Here is a 20,243-nt window from a genome sequence, read left to right on the forward strand (position 1 = left end):
TAGGAGAAACAGACCACGAAGGGGTAATTACATTGAATATTTAACGTAATGTCAGTTATAACGTAATGTTGTTATAAATATAACGAAGGGCGGTAAAGCAGAGTGAAGGATGCAGAGTGACAGTGTGGGCTATTCTGATTGTGTGGTCAGGAGAGACCCTTCTCAAGTTATGACATTTGATCTGAGACCTGAATGAAGTAAAGAAGTAAGCTGTGCGAATGTCAGGGGAAGTACTTTCTAAGCAGTGGGAACAGCATTTGCAAAGGCACAGAGGTAGGAGGGTGCCTGGAGGAGTCAAGGATCAGCAGGGGGGCTAGTGTGGCTGGAGGCAAAAGGAAGGGGAGGAGGTCACAGAGGTGCTCCCAGGCTGTTACATAGGGTCTCAGAGTCGATGGTGAGGAAGATGTTAGAGAGATTAAACCAGAGAGTGACACAGGTTGATCGATTTTTTAACGTGATCACTGGGCTTCGGCATGGAGTACAGATTGCATTCATTCATTCACTTATTTAGGAAGTGCATCACTGTCCTCGGTACTAGGGGGTCTCCTGTTAAGGAAAAACAGACATTACCGCTGTCTTGGTAGAGCTTTCAGCCCAGAGTGGAAGTCAGATTTAGCCCAAGAAACATAACCATCAATGTAAACTTGAAACGGTGGTAAGTGGTACTGTGGAGTATGTGGTACTCCAAAATGGTGAATAATGCCAGGGAGGTGAGGACATTTGGAATCCCCAAGAAAGGAGCCACTGAGCTGAGATCTCCAGCAAGACCAGGGGGAGGGTGGAGGAGGGTCAGATGAGGCGGAGGGAATGGCCTGTACTTGGCCCTGGGAGGAGGAGGAGGCAGTCACATGGCTGGGAGCAGAGCGTGAAGCGGGTGGGATAAACCTTGCCAAGAGCGTGTCTTCTTTTTCTGAGTACCGTGAAAGATTTCTTGCCATCTGAAGAAATAGACCACGGTTTATTTAAGAGAATGTCTGGTGTGCTGGACTGAAAGTCAAGAAAAGGAAGATTTGTTTCTGCTTTTTTAGGTATATTTCAAATGAAATATTTCAAAGTTAGTATGTTTCAAATGAACACTTTTCCTGACTCACTGCATTCATTATTTTGGGTTAAATTAAAAAAACAAAGCAAGGCTCAATTTTTTCTGATTATTTTAGCATCTTTCTAACTCTAAAGTAGAGTTGTAACTCTAACTCTAAAAGTAATAACCCCTATTAGGTGGTATGGTAGTCGTCTTTAGAGACGTGTAAGGAGATCCAATGGTGATATATGCATGTGGTTTGAATCTTCATACAGAATGGGAGGGTGTAAAATAAAAAGTGAAAGTCCTTCCCAATCCTTCTCTTGGAAGGTAAATATTTAAACCATTTCTTGTGTATTCTTCCAGAAAAAGGTTGTACATCCTAGAAAACACACTCACATGCTGTTACGTACTTTGATTTTTTTCACGTAATCCTATAGGAGGTCTTTTCTTCTCAGTGCATATAGATCTAACTCATTGTTTTTAACTGCTATATAATATTCCATCCTGTGCTTATGCCATAATTTATTTAACTAGTCTCCCTTTTTGGTGGACATTTAGGTTGTTTTCATTGTTTTGCTATTCCAAGTACTGTTCTTTTGAAGTCCAGTCTCTCTTGCATTTCCATCCACAATGGGATCTCAGCTGTGCTGCAGTGAGCGTTCTTGATATATGCTTTTGTGAGTGCACCCACAGGGCAGAGTCTTAGCAGTGGACTCATTGATCCAAAAGCCATATGTATTTAAAATTTCGGTAGCAGTGTCCCAGTTGCCATCTAGTAGTGTTGTGCCAGCTTCTATCCCTCAGTGTCAATGTGGAAGAGATCCTGTGGTCTAGCAGCAGAGACGCCAAACCTGTAAAATTTGCCCATTTGATGTTATATTTAAACTAGAAAAATCAAATTCCAGTAGCCCTCGTGATACCATAATAACCATATTGTACAATGATATTAATGTTTAAACCAGCCTTGGAAGATAATGCTAAAACACAATTACTTATGCATTTTAAAAATTGTCTTCCTGAGGCCGGCCCAGTGGCATAGTGGTTAAAGTTCACATGCTCCGCTTTGGCAGCCTGGAGTTCACAGGTTTGGATCCCAGGCACGGACCTAGCATCACTTGTCAAGCCACACTGAGGTGGCATCCCACATAAAAGAGGAAGATTGGCACAGATGGTAGCTCAGCAACAATCTTCCTCAAGCAAGAAGAGGAAGACTGGCAACCAATATTGGCTCAGGGCTAATCTTGCTCACACAAACAGACAAACAAACAAACATTGTCTTCCTTTTTCCTTACATGTGAGAACAGAGTCATCCGAATTTATCCCATTAAAACTATTGCTTGATGCTTGGAGGCATTAAATTCCTGGATCGGCCCTAATCAACTGTGGGACTTTGGTAAGTTTCTTAATCTCTTCAGTGCCTCAGTTTCTTCATCTCTAATGAAGAAGGTTGAATGGCATGATCTCAAAGCCCCACCATTTAGGTTTTTTTCTTTCATTTTAAGGCATAACTGGGTCCCTGGAGTCAGTTTCAGATGACAGAACTTATCATTGTATAGTTTCATTCTAATGTGTAGTAACTTGGGGTCGACAAGCAATCCTAGAGAGAGAATTATCCAAAAATATTCACTGTCAGGGACATGAGCAAAGGAAATGGGAATGAAAACAAAACTCATACCCACATGGCCTTTTGCACATTAAAATCAGATTTTATAGGTTGTAGACTGAAGAAACTCAACCTTTTCTCATCTCTCATCTCTTTGCCTGTTCTCTGTGAATCTTGTGGTACCGTGTTCCTTATTCCCCCTAGATTATGATTTTGGAAGCTCACATCTAGTACCCATCCTCGATAGTGCTGGTGTGGTTCCCTTCAGGCCCTTCCTTACCTCATCTCTGCACAGGGATTTTATCTGGCACATCGTTAAATACCACCTTCTTGTGTTTCTCAAGGTCAATTTGATCGACTCTATAGTTTTTCCAGCTGCTAGCCAACTTGAGCGTGTTCATACTTTTTCTGGGATAAGTCATATCAGTAACAGGGCCGGCAAGGCACTGCGACATATTGGCACCTCACGGGAGATTCTCAAAATGATTCAAAGTTTTTTGTTGCAGCAAAAGCTCACTCAGAAGTCTTTGGGCCTTTGGCTCAGCGTGGGCTCACACGTGCCAAGGCTCTGTGGGCATTCTCAGCTCCCGCTCTCGAGACGGAGTTCATGCCTCCTTCTCCAACTTGTTCTCTCCTGCCTGGCCTTTCTCTTCCTGCCTTCACCGCGTATCCTAGAATTGCTGTGTTCCAGAACATTCACGTCTGTCTCCAAGCCAGTGGAATATTATTCTCCCACCCATCATCGGGCAGCTAACGACCACCATTTATTGTGTCCCTGTTGTGTCCTGTGTCCTGGGCAAGGCACTTTATATCGCATTCAGGAGGACATAAAAGCCTGGTTTTCTCCATTTTACAGAAGAGCCACTGGAGGGATCAGAAGGGTGAAGGGACTCACCCAGAGTCACACAGCTGGTGAACACAGAGGCGGGCTTCTGGCATGAGTGGTCCATCCAGCCTCCAAACCCAAAGTCTACCTATTCCACCCCACGACCTGGCTTTTCTACTCCATCCAGCATCCTGTCCCTTCATTGCCTTTCAGGCTTTGCTTTCAGAACTGCTAGATGCTATTTGAGTGCTTCGTTTCAGGATTAATCACATTTCTCAGCGGAAGCAACTCTGATCTATCTTATTCGCCCAAGCAATCCATTTGCATTCAAGATATCCTTTTGTAGCGTTCTCAGACCACATTTGGGGAGGTCCAGCTATTTAATAAAATATAATTTAAATGAAAACATATTCCATATGGAATTGTATCGAGAGCCTATATGTAATTGCTACTACTAATAATTATTTCATGGGAAAATGCCCTCTTGCTGAGAGGTTTAGATGCTCCAAGTTAAAAAGAAGAGAAAGAATTGAAAACAATTAAAATTGGATAACATGGACAGTGCAGAAGTAAACCACCCCCTTGAAAGGCTAATCCATGTAGCATAATTAAAAATGGAAGGAGAGGGAGGAGCATCGGCCACCAATCCTGGTTAAATAAAGAGTCTCTGGGAATGGGGTTTGTGACTGTGTTGTTAAGCAGTCCACCATACAAGGATGCGATCTACCTCATTCACATCCTTAACTGGATTACAGGCTAGTATCCGTCACCTCTCAGACAAGTACCTAATTTCTCCATATGGCTGGCTGAGTAGGAAGTGTAGCTTTCTATTTTCAGGATGGATTCTCTTTTATTTAGCAGCATGGTCTGCATGTTAGGATTCTGGTGAGTTCTCTAAGTCTGGGACACTAATAGATGTGTCTGAATCCCTGCAGTGCTGTGGTTCCTCCTTTCCTTACTCAATACATATTTATCGGAGTGGGGTTTTGTTGTTATGGAGGTCTGGCATGTCCCACTCTCCATCCTAAGATCTGAGGACCTCCAACATTGCATGTAAAGAGCAATAGCTAATTAGGTATCAAAATGTTCCTTATAAACAGCCACAACAAGACCCCAAAATCCCAGTGTAGAGCTCTTGAAAGGTCTAAGTGGGGCTCCCATTTTCTCCTTGCTCTCACCTTATTACAATGTATAAATTTTAGATTGCTGAAACTTGGGATCTAAAACTTCCGGTCTTGACAAGGAAGGAGGTTGAATAGAGCTAAAGCAAATGGGCCTGAGGTCACCCACCTACCTACCAGTTTGTGCAGGAGGAAGAGGGGTGGGGTCATGGAAGGGGGTGTCGGGGGGATCAAAAGAGAAGAAGGGATTGGTTAGAGTGGCCAACCTGCCTCACGTGTGCCAGGCCCTTATGAGATCTGCTTGTCATGCAAAGAGTGGAACAGGAAGTATAGGAGAGCTCACATATGGGGGCTATGCATTAGTGAAATGTGAGGCCCTTTGAATGTTCTAATGCTCTAGTGTCTGCTGGTGATTGAGATACCAAGGAATTGGGCCAAAGTTGGCTGGCCTGGGAAGAGAGGCTGTTGGCCCTCCCTTGGAGTTATTATTCGATTCTCTCCTGATTCCCCAGAATGTGTCTTGGACCCATTCCCCCATCCTAAGGGAAGAGTGACCTAAGTTTGGTGAGAAGCTTTGGTCCCCAAGGAAGACTTCTAGCCCGAGCTTTCCTAACTTGTCTTTTTATTTGGCCTAGACTTAAATCTTCCTGGAGACTGGTTAGGATGACATGCCATCGGCCAGGAGAATGCAACAGGGATCTGGCTCAGCTGCTTTTGTTTTCTCATGGACACTTAACCAAGATTCCCAAGAGCCCCAGAGAAGCCAGGCTGGTGTTCTTCAAGATACCTCCAGGGCAGAGGTCCCTTGTGGGGGCAAATCATCTCCAGTTGAGAACCCTGCTCTGAAATATGCTGTATTGGAATGGCAAAAGTTAGAAGCAGACATGCCCTCTGACCTCGGGCAAGTTTCTTAACTTCTCTAAACCTTAATTTCTTAATCTGTAAAATCCAAACACTAATATCCATGCCAGGAGATATACGTGGTTGTAAGTATTAAATGCATTGACTGTATGTGTATTTAACACATTGCCAGGCATAGATTAAGTGTTAGCTGCTGCTATTAACAGCGATAACAATAATAATTTCTTATTCGTACGTGAAGGTACAAAGTGGTGCTTACTTTTCTTAACCTCTGCAAGTGGTTGAGCTTGGTTGAAAGAGGAGCTGTAGGGAGGATGTTTATCAGCATGATTCAAATGGAGTTGCAATGAATTTTTTCTCTGTCTTCATCTGTCTGGACTCCTACATTTTAATAGATGTGTATTTAGTTTGTTGATTAGTATTTTCCAGTGGAGCCCATATTAGCACTCAACTGTCATTTGAAAAGCCATCTTAATTATTTATGTGATTGCTTTTTCTTTTATATTTACAAAGAAATACACTTTGCATATATTTAGGAAAGATGATTAAGGGATCAGTCATCAGGAACAGCAAGCAATGGTTTATATCAAAATGGTTATTGAGAAAGCAAGGAGATGAGGGGTAAAAAGAAAAGATTTATTAGTCAGAGGTAATGGAATATGCATGTTTTAGGGAGAGAGCACATGCTCGGTTGATTGTACCCACACAGTTTGATGCCAGAGAGACTGAAGTGTTGTAATTATTCTAGTTTTCAATGGAGTTGATACTGGATCTATTTATCTAGTTGGGGTGAAGGCATGTAGAAAGCTGACAGTATTATGTCATATCGTAGCCTCATTGATAAGGGTTGGAAATAATGATTTTAATATTATTTTCAGCTATGGAGTACTTGGTACCAACCAATGTATTAGGCATGTAGGTTCGACATTTTGCTGTGCTTTTAATGGATACTGACACCCTGTGTTTTCATGACATGATATTAAGGAGTGATGGGCTAGGATGCTGAGTAATACATAAATTGCTTGCACTTTTAAGAACCACTGGTGAAATCCAGCAACTTTCAGGCTCCTTCAAATCCACTCAGTGACTTTGTGATGTGGTATAGCTTTGGTGTTTGTGGGAATTTTCCCCAACCTCTTTTGATAATAAAAGCTTAAATCCCATAATTTGCCTTTACAGATCGGAGGACTTAGGTGGGATGCCTTCTTTTACGTGATGGGTGTGTATTGGGGGGAGGCGTGCAGCACGTGGGGTGGATAATTTACAAGCCTTATGCCTGTCTAAACTGGTGACTTGGCTCGGAAAAGATGATGATTATTCAATGCATCACAAGTTGTAGGACTCATCCCCATTGTTTTGAATTATCTTCAGCTGAACAAAAATATAAAAACTATTAATACTATTAATAGTTATAGCTTATTGGGAAAAGTTCATCCTAAATCAGCTGCTAGATTTGTTCCTCATTTCTTTGCGTTAAAAATTGTTTTTATTTATAGTATTGGATTTTCAATAAATAAAGTATGATATAAATAAGTCTGTGAACCAGCAAGAACTATATAAACCACTTGCTTAAATCAATAAGCACACACACACATACACACAAAGGTAAAGTTCTGGAGTTCTCCCTTGGGACATTTTTGTTTACAAAATGTCATATTATTATTGTCACCTGCAGGTTGGGTTGGGTATTCATGTATATCTCCATACCAGGCACTGTGTTTAGCATTTAGCAATTAAATATTTATGTTACACATTAAACCCATTTTGCAGATGAGGCTTTGGAGGCTGGAAGAGGGGAAAAGGCTTGCCTAAGCCCATACACCTGAGAGCTACGTGGTGGATCCAGGATTTGAAGCCGTATTTGCCCAACCCCAGTGCCATCTTGTCACCCAATCCAAAGTTCCTGGTGTGCATTGTGTCAGAAGGCTGGCCTCTCTTTTTCAAGGACTTAGACAAAGATTGTATTCACAGAGATGTGCGCGTTTCTTTATGAATGTTTCTCTGTTCATGCTAGGAGGTTGCCTGTGGTTCCCTGGTCAAGAGAGCTTCATAATCTAACAAAGTTGATAGACCTCACCTCACTAAAAGAAGCTCTTTCCTTCCCGGACCTCCATTGAAGTGGTATATAGTGTATTTACTCTTCTATTTAAGTTAGCTGTTTGATCTTTCCTATAATAGGCCCAGGAAAGATTCCCTATTAGATAAAAAGTTGTTCATCCCCCCCATGGACATGACCGGTTGCTAAAATATTCTGACTTTTCTTTGTCTCCAGAATGCCTAAGACTTGTGCTTAGCACTTATCCTCTAAGTTTTCCATTTTATTTCTCATTGCAAAAAGTTTGAGTTGACTTAGTCTTGATGTTATTCATTGTCCTTTGATCACCGTCTCTGTGTCTTTCTTTCTCTTTTTTTTTGTCCTGGCCACTGCTCGCAGTCTTGAACGGAATCTTTCAAACTTTATATTCACTGTAACCTTTGTGTAGCAAGGGCTGTGATTAACCACAGAGTTTTAAAGAGTGAAAGTCGAGCATAGGTGGCCAGCTCCAAACCATCACTCCCAATGATGTGAAAGCCAAAGCAGATACATCCTTTCCTTAATATGGGGGCCCCTGAGTGATTATTCAGCAACTTTGACAGTTTGAAGAGGTGGATTTCATATTCAGATGGTGTTCAGCCCATGGCTGAAAGGCTTGCGTCCGGCCACTGGGCATTTCGGCTCTGTTTTTTAAGAGGGGAAAAATATGCTTGAGACTGTTTTACATATTTATTGTGGGGCATTTCCAGAGAGTCTCAGGTGTAGCAGGTGTTAGATTAAACACAGAGGAGAAACATTCCTTGTGCCAATCAAACCTCTTCCGGGAAGACAAGTAGAGATACAGCTGTAGACGAGGCAGCCAGACTCAGAAGGGGGCAGCACACACTGCAGTAGGTTAAGGTCTATTTTAACCATATTCCTAAAATAGACTAATTTTTAATTTATAGGGAGACAGCCCAGGGGAGTAGAGGGAGCCCCAGTTTTGGAGTCCTATAAACCTGAGATTATATCCTGGTTTGAGCAAGTGCTCACTGGGTATCCCTGGGCAAATTCGTTCATCTCTTTGAACCTTGGTTTATTTACCTGCAGAAATGGTAGCTTCAGGAGAAGCTGACTTGTTCTTTACAGATCCCTAAAATAAACAAATACTCTGAAACCTTGTTGGAAAATGTGTTTCCTCTTCTGGCTTTTTTTTCTTTTTTTAATAAATGATCAGTGTTTTAGGAAGCAGCCAAGTCTTTCTTCACCTTCCCGTCGATATATCCGTTAATAGCGAGGTGAGCTGAGGTGAGGATCAGGGGACTCTCTCTATCCCTAGATGGGCGCAGAGGTGACTGTTCATGGTCCTGGTGCCCATGCCATGGGGTGGAGCTGGCTGGCCTTCTGCAGAGGCTGGGTTTAGTGTGAGAGAGAAGTGGAATTGGCAGAACCAACTCTGTGTTTCCAGAGGACTCACCTGGAACTAGTCCCTGCAGTCAACTGGGGCATGCGGGTGTAACTAGATTTTGAAGACCCTAAAAAGGGAAGCATTAGACGTAGCTGTTGTGGTTTTAAAATCTGTCCAGAAGTTCTTTGATGCTCTTCCTTTTAAGAGGTGGAGCCTAATTCTCCTCCCCTTGAGTGTGGGCTCTACTTAGTGACTCACTCTTTATGAATGGAATGTGGCAGAAATGATGGAGTATGACTCCCAGGAGAGGTCCTAAAAGACATGCAGCTTCCTCCTTGCTCGCTCTCTTGGATGACTCACTCTGGGGGAGCTAGCTGCCATGTTGTGAGGATGCTCAAGCAACTCTATGGAAAGGCCCATGTGACAAGGAGCTGAGTCCTCCAGCCAACAGCCTCCTCCAGCCCAGTCAAGCCTGCAGATGACCGCAGCCCCAGCTACAGATTGATGGCAACCTCATGGGAGATCTCAAGTGAGAACCACCCAGAATTCCTGACCTATAGAAACTTGGTGAGATACGAAATGCTTGCTATTTTAAGCCACCACACTTTGGGGAAACTTGTTATGTAACAATGGCTAATGAACGCAGGCGCTATAGCTTCAAGGGGGAAAGGATCTCTGAGAGAAACTGGACAGTGAATTCAAAGGACAAGACGTGAGGACTCACCCAGTGATTGCCTTTATATGCAAAGAATCTTAAGTTCTTAGGGTTGCATCAACCATACAGGTCACATTGTCTGACCCCTTTCTGCTGCTCAGACCATTTCTACAACATCACCGAACCAGAGGTCCTCCTGCTTTGCCTTAAACTCTTCCAGTGATAGGTAAGCTCCTCCCTCCCAAGGCAGCCCACCCTATCGCTGCATACCTCTTAATTAGAAATTTCTGCCTTTTATTGAAGGCAGAATCTTCCTCCGAGCCTCTTCTACCCATCCGCCCTGGTTCTGCCCTCCGAGTTCCACTGGGCTGCCTTCTCATCAGAACCCACCTGATACTCACATCTCTCAAATTCCCTCAATAATAAACCCAAAGTTATTGAAGACATCAGGTTACTAAAAGTTGGCAGTGAGGCTGGCCCCTCTCATTTCTTTGCAACCTCTGTCCCCCGTTTATTATTGGAGTTTGGGATGCGCATGGTAAGGCTCCGCAGCTGGGGAGAACTCCGTCTGCTCTGGTATCCTTCAGCAGGCAGCAGATGCAGAGCCCAGACCCGCTTTGCCTTCCCTGGAGTTAATGAATCAGTGCAAATGAAGAGCACAGTCTCCTTTTAAATGACTGAAGAACACTGCACTCATTTACCGACAATTCTCAGATTCTAATTGTTCCAGCTACAATGTGATCTGTAAACTGGGTAGCTGGGAGAAACTTCAATGCATCTTTGTAATGGCTTTGTTGTTGTTTATTGAGAGGGACTAATTAACTTTGATTATTGCACTAATATTATGGCACTTTGACAGCCCTTCAGATTTATGACTCTGGGAAAATAAACAAATGAAATGCAGGTGCTGGAGCAGAAAGAATAAGTTATTACTGAACTTTAATTACTTGGAATGTGTAGCCAGGAGAGAATTAGTTGATGAATTACAGGATGCTTAAAATCTACATCAAATTGTAAGCAATGTAAAGACAAAAATGAAAAGGGGGGCTGGGAGGGTGCTATTTTTAAGGCAGGAAAGGATAGGACCCATCTGTAACAGTCTCAATAGTGCTTCATTGATTAATCCCAATGGTTTCCAATGCTGCAGAAACTTACGCAGTTCTACTGGAAGCCTGATCCCTGACCTGCAGCGTCAGCATCACCTGAGAACTTGTTAGAAATGCAAATTCTTGGGCCCTGCCCCAGATCTACGGGATTAAAACTTCTGGAGGTGGGGCCCAGCAAATCTGTGTTTGCAATCCCTCCAGGAGATTCTGATGCCCTGCTCTACAGTTCTCATGCTGGTTGATTTTTTTTATATATATATATAAAAGGACTGGTACAGATTCTTATCTTTGCTTACAAAAATCAAATCTCGCAACCTAATTAACCAACTACCAACTAGCCCACAGATTTTCAGACTATTTTTAAAAACTGTACAAATATTTATTAAACATCTGTTATGTGCTAGGTATAGTGGGTGATATAAGACAATGTAGAATATTATCATCACCTTCAAGGACTTTACAAGTGAGGTGATATCCCCAAACTGTAACCCATGCCAGAACCAGGGGAGCATAGAAAGACAGGAGTCATAAAAGATGCTTCCCCGTGTGCTTCAAAGCAGGATCCTTGAAGAAGGAAGTATTGGCAGATGCAGTCTGCCCAGATGTTGAGGGCACGTTCCAGTGGAAGGAAGAGCAAGAGCAGAGCATGAAAGCATGTCCTGGGAATGGTCAATAGTCAGGTTTCATAGAATGTTGGGGAGGAGTACGGAAGCCACCATTTGAAGCCAGATCATTGGGGACCTTGGATTCCATTGTCTTAGGAAAATGGGCTTTATTCTCTAGGTCCTGGCAGTCATTGAAGGATCCGAGTGGGAGTAATGTAGTCCATACATGGTGATGCAGAAAGGTAGATGCTCAAGCTGAGTCCGAGAGAGGCAGCATGGAGGCCAGGAGACACCATTATCCATGCTTCGGGTCAGCAGTGGTTAAAGTGGCAGCTGTGAGCCGGAAAGAGTGAGAAGGATGCTGAATATACTTGCTTATTTCCTGAGCTTCAAGGAATACTTTTAAATCCATCAGCTGAGTCCCGAAGGATAAAAATAATCATCCCTTCCAATGTTTCCTGTCCTGAGAACCTTTAACATGTGATGGGGGAAAACATTCCTCACTCTTAGAAACTCTGTGAAAATAGAGAGAAACGTGTTTGCTTATCTCCAACCCTCTCTGGGGAGTAGGATGATCAGACAATTTATTGTTCAAACCAGAAGTGTTGAGAGCCAAAGGAGGGCTCTTACTAATACACTAGGAGAGCAACATAAACGAGGAGAGAAACTGAGAAATCTGTGCTTCCTACTTAGGAGCAGTTATTCTGATAATCCCTGAGGCTACACGTGAGTGTGGAGCCTGGCTGGACTTGCTACAGAAGGGGTCAGGTCTGGCTTCTGATGGGGCCCGTTTGAGCCTCACACTGCTCTTAGTCCCTACAGTTTTGGGTTGTCTCCTCTTAGCACTTTTCCCTTTAAGATGTTGCTATTTCCATTCCCACAAAAGCTCGGCCAGCCTCCAGCCCAGGATCATCTCTGTTTCTTGGACTGTTGCAAATGTAACTGTGACTCCAGATCTTTTGTTGTCAAGCAGGCTGCTAAGCTTTTATGCTAAAGACTCTTCTTTCATGTTATTTATCCCACCTTCTGGAACCTTCCGGATCCCTCCCTTATGGATAGTGCTGGGTACTTGAGGAATAGAAATGCATTTCAATGTTAGACTGAGCCAGACGCTTTTACAACATAAATCTTCCACCCAGAATTCATACAATGCCATTTAGAAGTAAATAGCGGTCATTTTAGAATTGCCTTCTGTTTGGGATGCTTCTTGGCTTGTCTGGTCTGTAAATGTGGATAACTGAGAGCTGGCTAGATGTTTATTTTCAGCTCTGGGTAAATTTACATTATTGGAGGAAATGCTGGGGCACTTGGCCGTGATGTTAGCGATCCTAGATTGCAGGCTTGAGTCACTGTTTATGGCATCCTTGCAGAGCTGCCAACACAGACAGCTTTGGGAGACATCAAAGAAAAGTAGAAATAGTTCTACATTACTTTAAAAAATATGTTAAAAATAAAGTTCTTTTGAGTCATATATGACGCATTGGGTTTTGTGTAACTCTTTTTAGCCATTACTCTTAGAGGATACGACAAAGATGTAAGTCAATTTATGCAAGAATAATATAATGAAAAATTCAGGTGTGAATTAGTTGTTTTTCTTTTTAGGGGAAGTTGTGAATTAACAGGTCACATTTGAGTATACTGTGGTTGTAAAATGGTAGAATTTTTGGATTGTAAAGGACTTTCTGAGATGACCCAGTTTAATCCTCCTGTCCCACTTGACAGGTGGGAAAACTGAGGCCTAGAGAGGGTCAGGGTAACGGACCTGTCCACTGTCACTTAGGTGATTATGCCTTCTTTTGAGACAAACTATCATGCTGCTTATTTGCCTACTGTGAAAAAAATTTATGTATGTATATATATGTTTTAAAAAAGAAAATAGTCTCACCTGTAAGACAAGAATATAGCACCTGACACTTCATGCTCAGTTGGATGACTTGTTTAATTCTCCTTATTTTTATGATGATAATAATAATGATGATAATGTAGCCAGCATTGTGTGTGGCAGTCATTGTGCAAAACACTTTAAATGCCTTAATTCAGTTAATCTTTATGACAACCCTATGAGGTAGCTCATATTCTGAATCCTATTTTTGGATGAAGCTATGAGGCACAGAAAGGTTTAGGACCTTGTCCAAGTGCACACAGCAGATGAGCAGCAGAGAGTAGATGCCACAGGAGGACAGCCTTGCCTGTGTATCCCTCTGGGTATAGCCCCAGTGTGGGGCAGAGTGCCTGGGAAGTAGGAGGGAGTTAGCAAATGTCCATTGAATGAATGACTGAGGATATGACAAGGTTGACAGCTGAGCCTTGGGAGTTATAACCCGGGCAGCAGTGGCCTCCCACTGTGGGAAGGGACAGTTTGGTTGGTTGGTTTTTGGAAACCAGACCAGCAGAAGGTACAAATGCCCAGATATTTTTTCTGAAGTACTGAGCTATGTAAACTGACTTTCATGTTAATGCTGCGAAGTGCCCTCAGCTCTTCAACTGCCTTCTAACTGGTTAAAGAAGGACTCGTTTTTTATGGGACATTGTGTTAAGCATATTGCATTCCAGTTCTTTGGAAATTACTAATCCTGATTTAAGACATCTCAGTCAGCTGGCTTCTCTAGACTTTCTGGAGAAGTGGGAGTTGGCTGCGATGAGGAGTGAACTCATAACTCAGCTCAGTTTTGAAGGACAGAAAAATGGATCATTTATGTAGAAAGATCAGCTCAAAAGCCAGAACCTGAGATAGAAGGGACTGTGTGAAAGGGCCGGTGGTTGGATCCCTGAGACTTCCGGTCTTTACTCGAGAGTGTGTGTGATCCAGAGAGATAAGGTTGATCAGCAGTCAGTAACAGCTTTAAAAATGGAAAGGCCTCAGATGATGCCAGGCTTTTGAAGGGAAATGTAGAAACCGTCTCGTTCCTGTTACTTAGGTCAGAAAAGCAGCTTGAGTTGCCTTTGCTTCTGACGTCCCTCTTCCTTTTTGGCTAATAAGTAATTGTCCTGAAGCCTGTCAAGATCAATGTATAGTGAAAGAGAAGTTAACGAGAGAGAGACAGACAGACACACAGAAAGAGAGACAGAAACAGAGCTGTGATGGGGCAGGAGAAAGACAGGCAGACAGACTGACATACACGCAGGAGAGATGGAGACCTAGGGGCTGGACAAAGAGACAGAGATCAGAGATGGAGAGAGACAGGGAGACAGAGGGAGGGCGGGCGGGAGAGAGAGAGAGAAAGAGGAGAACCTCTCAGCAGTGTTTCCCTGGAGCTTGTTTGGTGCTGGCCTCTGCACCATGGGTTTGCTCACTGTTTTCAGCCTTCTCTGATCATTTCTTGCTTAGAAAGGAGGAAATTAGAACTGTTGAGCTATGATTTGTTTTAATCAGAAAGAAATTGTCTAACATAAATCTCTTCGTGAGTGCTGGAAAAGCCCTAAAGCGGGCAGGAAAAAAATATCAATATTTTGCAAAGGAGGAATGATTGTTCCAATTGGTGGCTTAATTGACTTTAAGCCTTAATGAAACTCTGGCCGGCGCGGGCTGAGCGCGCTTTGCGGCTGGTATCAACAGTGAAACCTACACTGGGAGAGGAGGAATTTAGGGGGAGATTTGGTTCTTTGCTATTGATGCGATTTTCTAATTGAGTGGGGCTACCTAATACCAGATAGTAATTTTTTTCGATGAAGAGGGTAAATTTTTTTCTGACTGACACAGTAATTTATTTTAAATTACAGCTATTTCTATTGGAAGCATTCATTTATGGTAGATTATTGTTCCCCAAGTGAAATTTCACTGATGCTGTATAATTAAATATAGATTTTTTTTAAAAGGTAGCGTATATTTTAAATTTATAAGTGGACAAACTGAGGGAATATGAAGACTTTATTTAAGAAGAGTAAAGAGCCCACGTGATCAACAGGATGGCCGTTGGGAAGGATTCATTTAGCATCCGTGTGCTGCTCTTCAGCACTAGGTACCTTCTTGGGAAAGGATGCTTCCTTCCTCCGTCTAAAACGATTGAGCTATAAAATATGTCATGTGGGGATAAGTAACAGACTTGGGGTCTGGTATGCCTGAGTTTGAATCCTCTTTTTGCCCCTTACGAACTGGGTGACCTTCACTTCCTGTTGCCTCTGTTTCCTTATCTGTAACTTGCGGATGATAATAGTACCTGAATCACAAGGTTGTGAAGGTGAACTAAAGTCTTGCACATAAAGTGTAGAATGGTACCTGGGTACTTAGGATGAAACCTAGGTACTTAGAATGGTACCTGGGTACTTATATACAAGTGCTAGCAAAGATTAAAAAAATTGTTTGGGGCTCCGGTGTGGTCTGACTCCTGCCTACCTGTCCAGGTTCATCTCTGACCCTTCTCTTCCTTGTCCCAAACATATCAAACTCACTGCCATTCCGAAACTCTCCAGTCTCTCTGTGTCTTGGCCCAGAGTATGTCATCTGCCTGGAAGGACCTCAGCCACCTCAGCAACACCTCTACTGAGAGTCCTGCGAGCTCTGCCCATGGGAGGCTCTCCCACAGAGCTTTCCTGGACTGCTCTTCCCTCTCTCCTGCCCGCCGTCCCTCCCTTCCTTCCACAAATAGTTAGCCCTGCCCTTCTCTGAGTCAGGTACTGCATTAGGCACTAGTGACGTCGTAGTGAGTGAGAAAGCAGAGGCTCCTGCCTCCAAGGAGCTGACAGTCCACGTGTTGGTTTTTAAATGTGCATCCATCACATCGCTGATTACGTTATGCATTGATTGTTTCCCAGCGGTCTCTTTACTTAATCAACAAATATTTATTGACACTTTATTATATGTCAGGCATCCCACTGAACTTTGAGCGTATGTAGATACATGATGTTACTCTTGCCCTCGAGGAGTCCAGGTGTGGTGACAGACATGTACATTCCTAGTTACAATGTCAACACTTCACTAGGTGTGTGTGTGTGTACGCGTGTGGGTGGGGACATGGAGAGCAGGCCTGGCTTATGGCCCCAGCTCAGTGATACCTGTGCAGTACTTGGGCAGGAGCAGACACGATGCCTGTGTTTCTCATCACTTTTGGATGGTGTAGGAGCGGTTGGTTAGGAGCACAAAGGTTTTCTATTTTGTTGACTCCAGCTGTCTAGTTAGTGGTTCCGAGCACACATTTTGGAATCAGCCCGAGCCAGGTAGGAATCCTGGCTCTGCCATCCCCTGACAGTGTGTGGTCTCAGTCAAGGCACTCCTCTGTGTGCCTCTGGGTTTTACTATGGAAAATGGGGATGTTGCATCCCTGCTTCATAGGAAGCTTGTCAGGATTAAATGAGATAACGGTGCCCGGCTCGGGGCCCACGCTCAGTCACACCTGCCAAGTGCTGCTCACCATGGGAAACCTTCTGAATATTACCTCTCTGTGCCTTACGTGTCTTGGGTTCTAACCCATCAAAGTGTTCCTACCTTCCCCAGTTCCTGCCAACAACTCTTGGGCCCACCAGGGGCTGGCTTCCCCAGTGCCAGACAGAGCCTCGACTGGGTAGATTTGCTTTGTGCTCAAACAAAGCTTCCTCGCTGTGGTATTGGATTTTGTAGGACAGTGACAGTTTCCAGAAACCTCTGGTCCGTGAGCCAATTTGGAGAAAATTGAATCATTCTCTGTGCCTCTCGGCTCGCATCCTAAAAGGCTGCACAAACACTTTGGGCAGGCTTCAGCAACTTCGCATCGAGGACTCCATCACGACTCCGAAATAAAAACATCCCCTGGTGCTCCCTGCGTGTGAAGCTGGATTCTGTGCTTGGCACAGACCTCGGCGGTAGCAATAACACTTCCTCCCACCATATCATAAGGTCCTACAGAAGGCAGAAGCCGCTTAACATGCTCAGTGCTTCTCCCTGTGAGGATTAAAAAAAAAGGGGGAGCTGTCAGGATCCCAAATGTTCAGATGCACTTGCAACTAGAGGCAGGATAGGTCTTTTGAAGTCTTCAGGCATGCGGTTTCATATTCACATGTGTCGAGCTGGGCTCGGAGAGGCCACGGTCTAATGTAGCGATTCGCTCTGTGGTTTCTCATCTTGTCAGAGAAACTGACCTCATAGCACTATGTTCACCTTCTCCTTCGCAAGGATCCTTCTGTAGAAATAGTTGTGAATTTGGTAACTGGTGATCCTAAGGGTTTTATGATTTGTGGAGAATTTATATGTGAAAGAAAATGGATGAATTAAAAATATTAAACAGCTCAGCCAGTACCCACATGGATGAATCATGGAGATCTATTTTTTCCCACTTCGTAGTATAAACATATGGCATGAATTTTCTGCTCTCATTACAGATGCTGAGAGAAGGCAAAGACAAATATTTATATTACATTCATGTTTTACAGTAAAAACACTGTTCGGTTTGTTTATACAGTTCCACTGTTACAGTTTTTATGGTTGGTAATGAAACCACTGTAAAACCGAGCCTGGGTTATATAGCAGATGCGATAAGCCCTAATATTCAGGGAGACACCCTGGATGGAATAGCTGATGTCACACGAACAGAATCAGCATGTGAGTTATGCGTTAGGACAGGCTAAGCTATGCTGTACTAACAAACAGCCTCAAAATCTCTGGGGTTTAAAACAACAAAGGTTTATTTCTCAGTCAAACTACATTTCCATCATGAGTTTCTTGGAGGCCTCCGTGTTGGATGGGGACCGCACTCAGCCACACGGACTGACAGAGCAGCTTGCATTGCTGGATGTCGTGACAGAGGAAGAGAAAGCCATGCCCGTCCACACACTGGCTCTTCAAGCTTGTGCTCAGAAATGACACTGTCCCATCTGCTCACATTCCATTGGCCAAAGCAAGTCTCTGGCCTGGTGCAACTTCAGGGTGCAGGATGGTGCAGACCCACCATGTGTGCTGAAGGAGGTGGAGAACTGGAATATCAGAGAACAGCCCTAAAGACTTCCTTCCCCAGTTGCTTCAAGTGTTTTTGTAGTTATTTAATTGATGTTCTATTTTTAATGCAACTTGGAATCAGAAGGGAACAGGAAAGGCATCAAAGACCCTCCTGTCCTCTATGCCCAGACTCTTTCAAATTGATGAGACTGTGTCTTCATTTACCATGATCTGGATAGCTGGGATTTACAGCTGTCCCCAGGAATACATCACAATGCAGAAAAAATTTCAAAGCCACAAAGCTTTTCCAAGTTGAGCTGTGATTTTTTTGCTGTTTTTTTTTTTTTTAATTTACATCTGGAAACTCATCAGTAGACTGTACTTCGTTTAGATACATTACCTTCAAGTGGTGTACACTGCCACTGTAAAGTAGGCATAAAATGCCGGAGATAAGTACTCATCCAAAGGAGGTAAAAACGTGTAATTATGAAAACAGTTCAAAGTGACTTTTAACAGCAACTGAAAGGTGGTACCTAGAGCTGAGCTGTCCAGTATGGTAGCCGCTGGCCACATGTAGCAATTGAGTGCTTGAAATGTGGCTAGTCCAGATTGACGTGATCTGTAAGTGTGCAATAAAACACCTACTAGATTTCAAAGACTTAGTACAAAAAATGTAAAATATTTTATTAACGTTTTTATATTTGTTCCGTGTTGAAATGATATTTTAAATATACTGGGTTAAATAAAATATTATTAAAGTTAATTTCACCTGTTTCTTTTTACCTTTTTTGGCACAGCTACCAGAAAATTAAGTTACATATGTGACTTGCATTATTTCTTTTGAACAGCACTGATCTAAAGGGTGAGCATCAGGGAGAAAAAAGTACAATTTGATATCTTTCTCACAAATCTCTAATTGCTAGAACTCACAGTTTAACCTGATAGTTTGTATCCTTTGACTGGGAATTTTCTACTTTACATTAGTCTTTTTAAAAACTTTTGATTTTAAAATAGTTTTGGACTCTCATAGAAGCTGCAGAGAATAATACAGAGAGTTCCTGGGTGCCCTTCACCCAGCTTCCCCCAATTATAACATCTTTTATAACCATAGGACAATGATCAAATCTAGGAAAGTGACATTGGTACAATACTGTTAACTAAACTACAGATTTTCTTCATATTTTACCAGTTTTTACATGTACTTGTTTGTGTGTGTCTGTGGTTCTATGAAATGTTATCACATATATAGATTTGTGTAACCACCACTACAATCAAATACAGAATGATTCTATCTCCTCCAAAGAAACATCCTTTGCCTTAGTTTTTAATTTTGAGTTACTTTTTATCTGGGGCTGTTACTGAGGGTAAAACTTATAGGCAATTTGGTGGCAAAATACGTTGTCGCCCTGTAGGTCTCTTCATTTGCCTGTGCATCCTTAGCACATGGCTGAGTTATGCCAGACTTTGCAGGAGGTGCTGGGCAGACACAAAGAAAAGCCTGCACTCAGGGAACTCGTAGTCTTTGGAGGGTTTACAGAAATAGTTTCACTAGAAGGTGAGAAATGCTATGATAGAAATTGGTGCCTCGACCTGCCAAAGAGAAGAGAATGGCACAGGATCTTTTTTCCAAGTCTCAGGACCTATGTCTCTTGTCATTTCATTACCTCGACTTAATGCGGAATAAGAGTGGCTCAGATCACATTAGAAGGCTGTTGCTTCCTCACCCGATTATAAAGGAGGAAGGGATGCCGTCCACCTCAACAGGCCTTTCATGTGATCTCTACAAGCCAGGTATTCTGTGAAGTTTTCACTGGCTCTAGCTCCCAGATTTTCAGATTTTTGTTTGTTTTTCGAGGAACAGCCTTAGAAATTGCATTTGGACATTTTGGAAATAGTTAATATGTTTTGTTGGAAAGCTGGTTTAAACAATAAGGTTATCTAGGATTTGTTTCTATGGCTGTTTAAAGTAGTCTCTCTTGATCTGAGTATTTGTGTCCCAAGACGCATATCCATTTCTTGTTGTTAAGGTGGAGGACAGTTCATCATAATTTTTAGCATTCCAGGAGGCCACAGAGAAGCACCTGTCTGCATTTTCTCCAGGCTAAACAACCCAGGGACCTGAGCCCTACCAGATCAATCTTCTCCATGGCCCTTTCTGTTTCCCCACATCCCTTTC

At 42.9% G+C, this 20,243-nt stretch overlaps 1 protein-coding gene across 10 annotated transcripts in view; it reads left to right on the forward strand.

The window, feature by feature from the left end:
• The window catches only part of WWOX (WW domain containing oxidoreductase), a 934,855-nt gene that overhangs the window by 49,827 nt on the left and 864,785 nt on the right, over window positions 1-20,243 (forward strand). The window lies entirely within an intron of this gene.

Source organism: Equus przewalskii, chromosome 3 (genome assembly GCF_037783145.1).
Source record: "Equus przewalskii isolate Varuska chromosome 3, EquPr2, whole genome shotgun sequence".
Classification (NCBI taxonomy): Eukaryota; Metazoa; Chordata; class Mammalia; order Perissodactyla; family Equidae; genus Equus; species Equus przewalskii.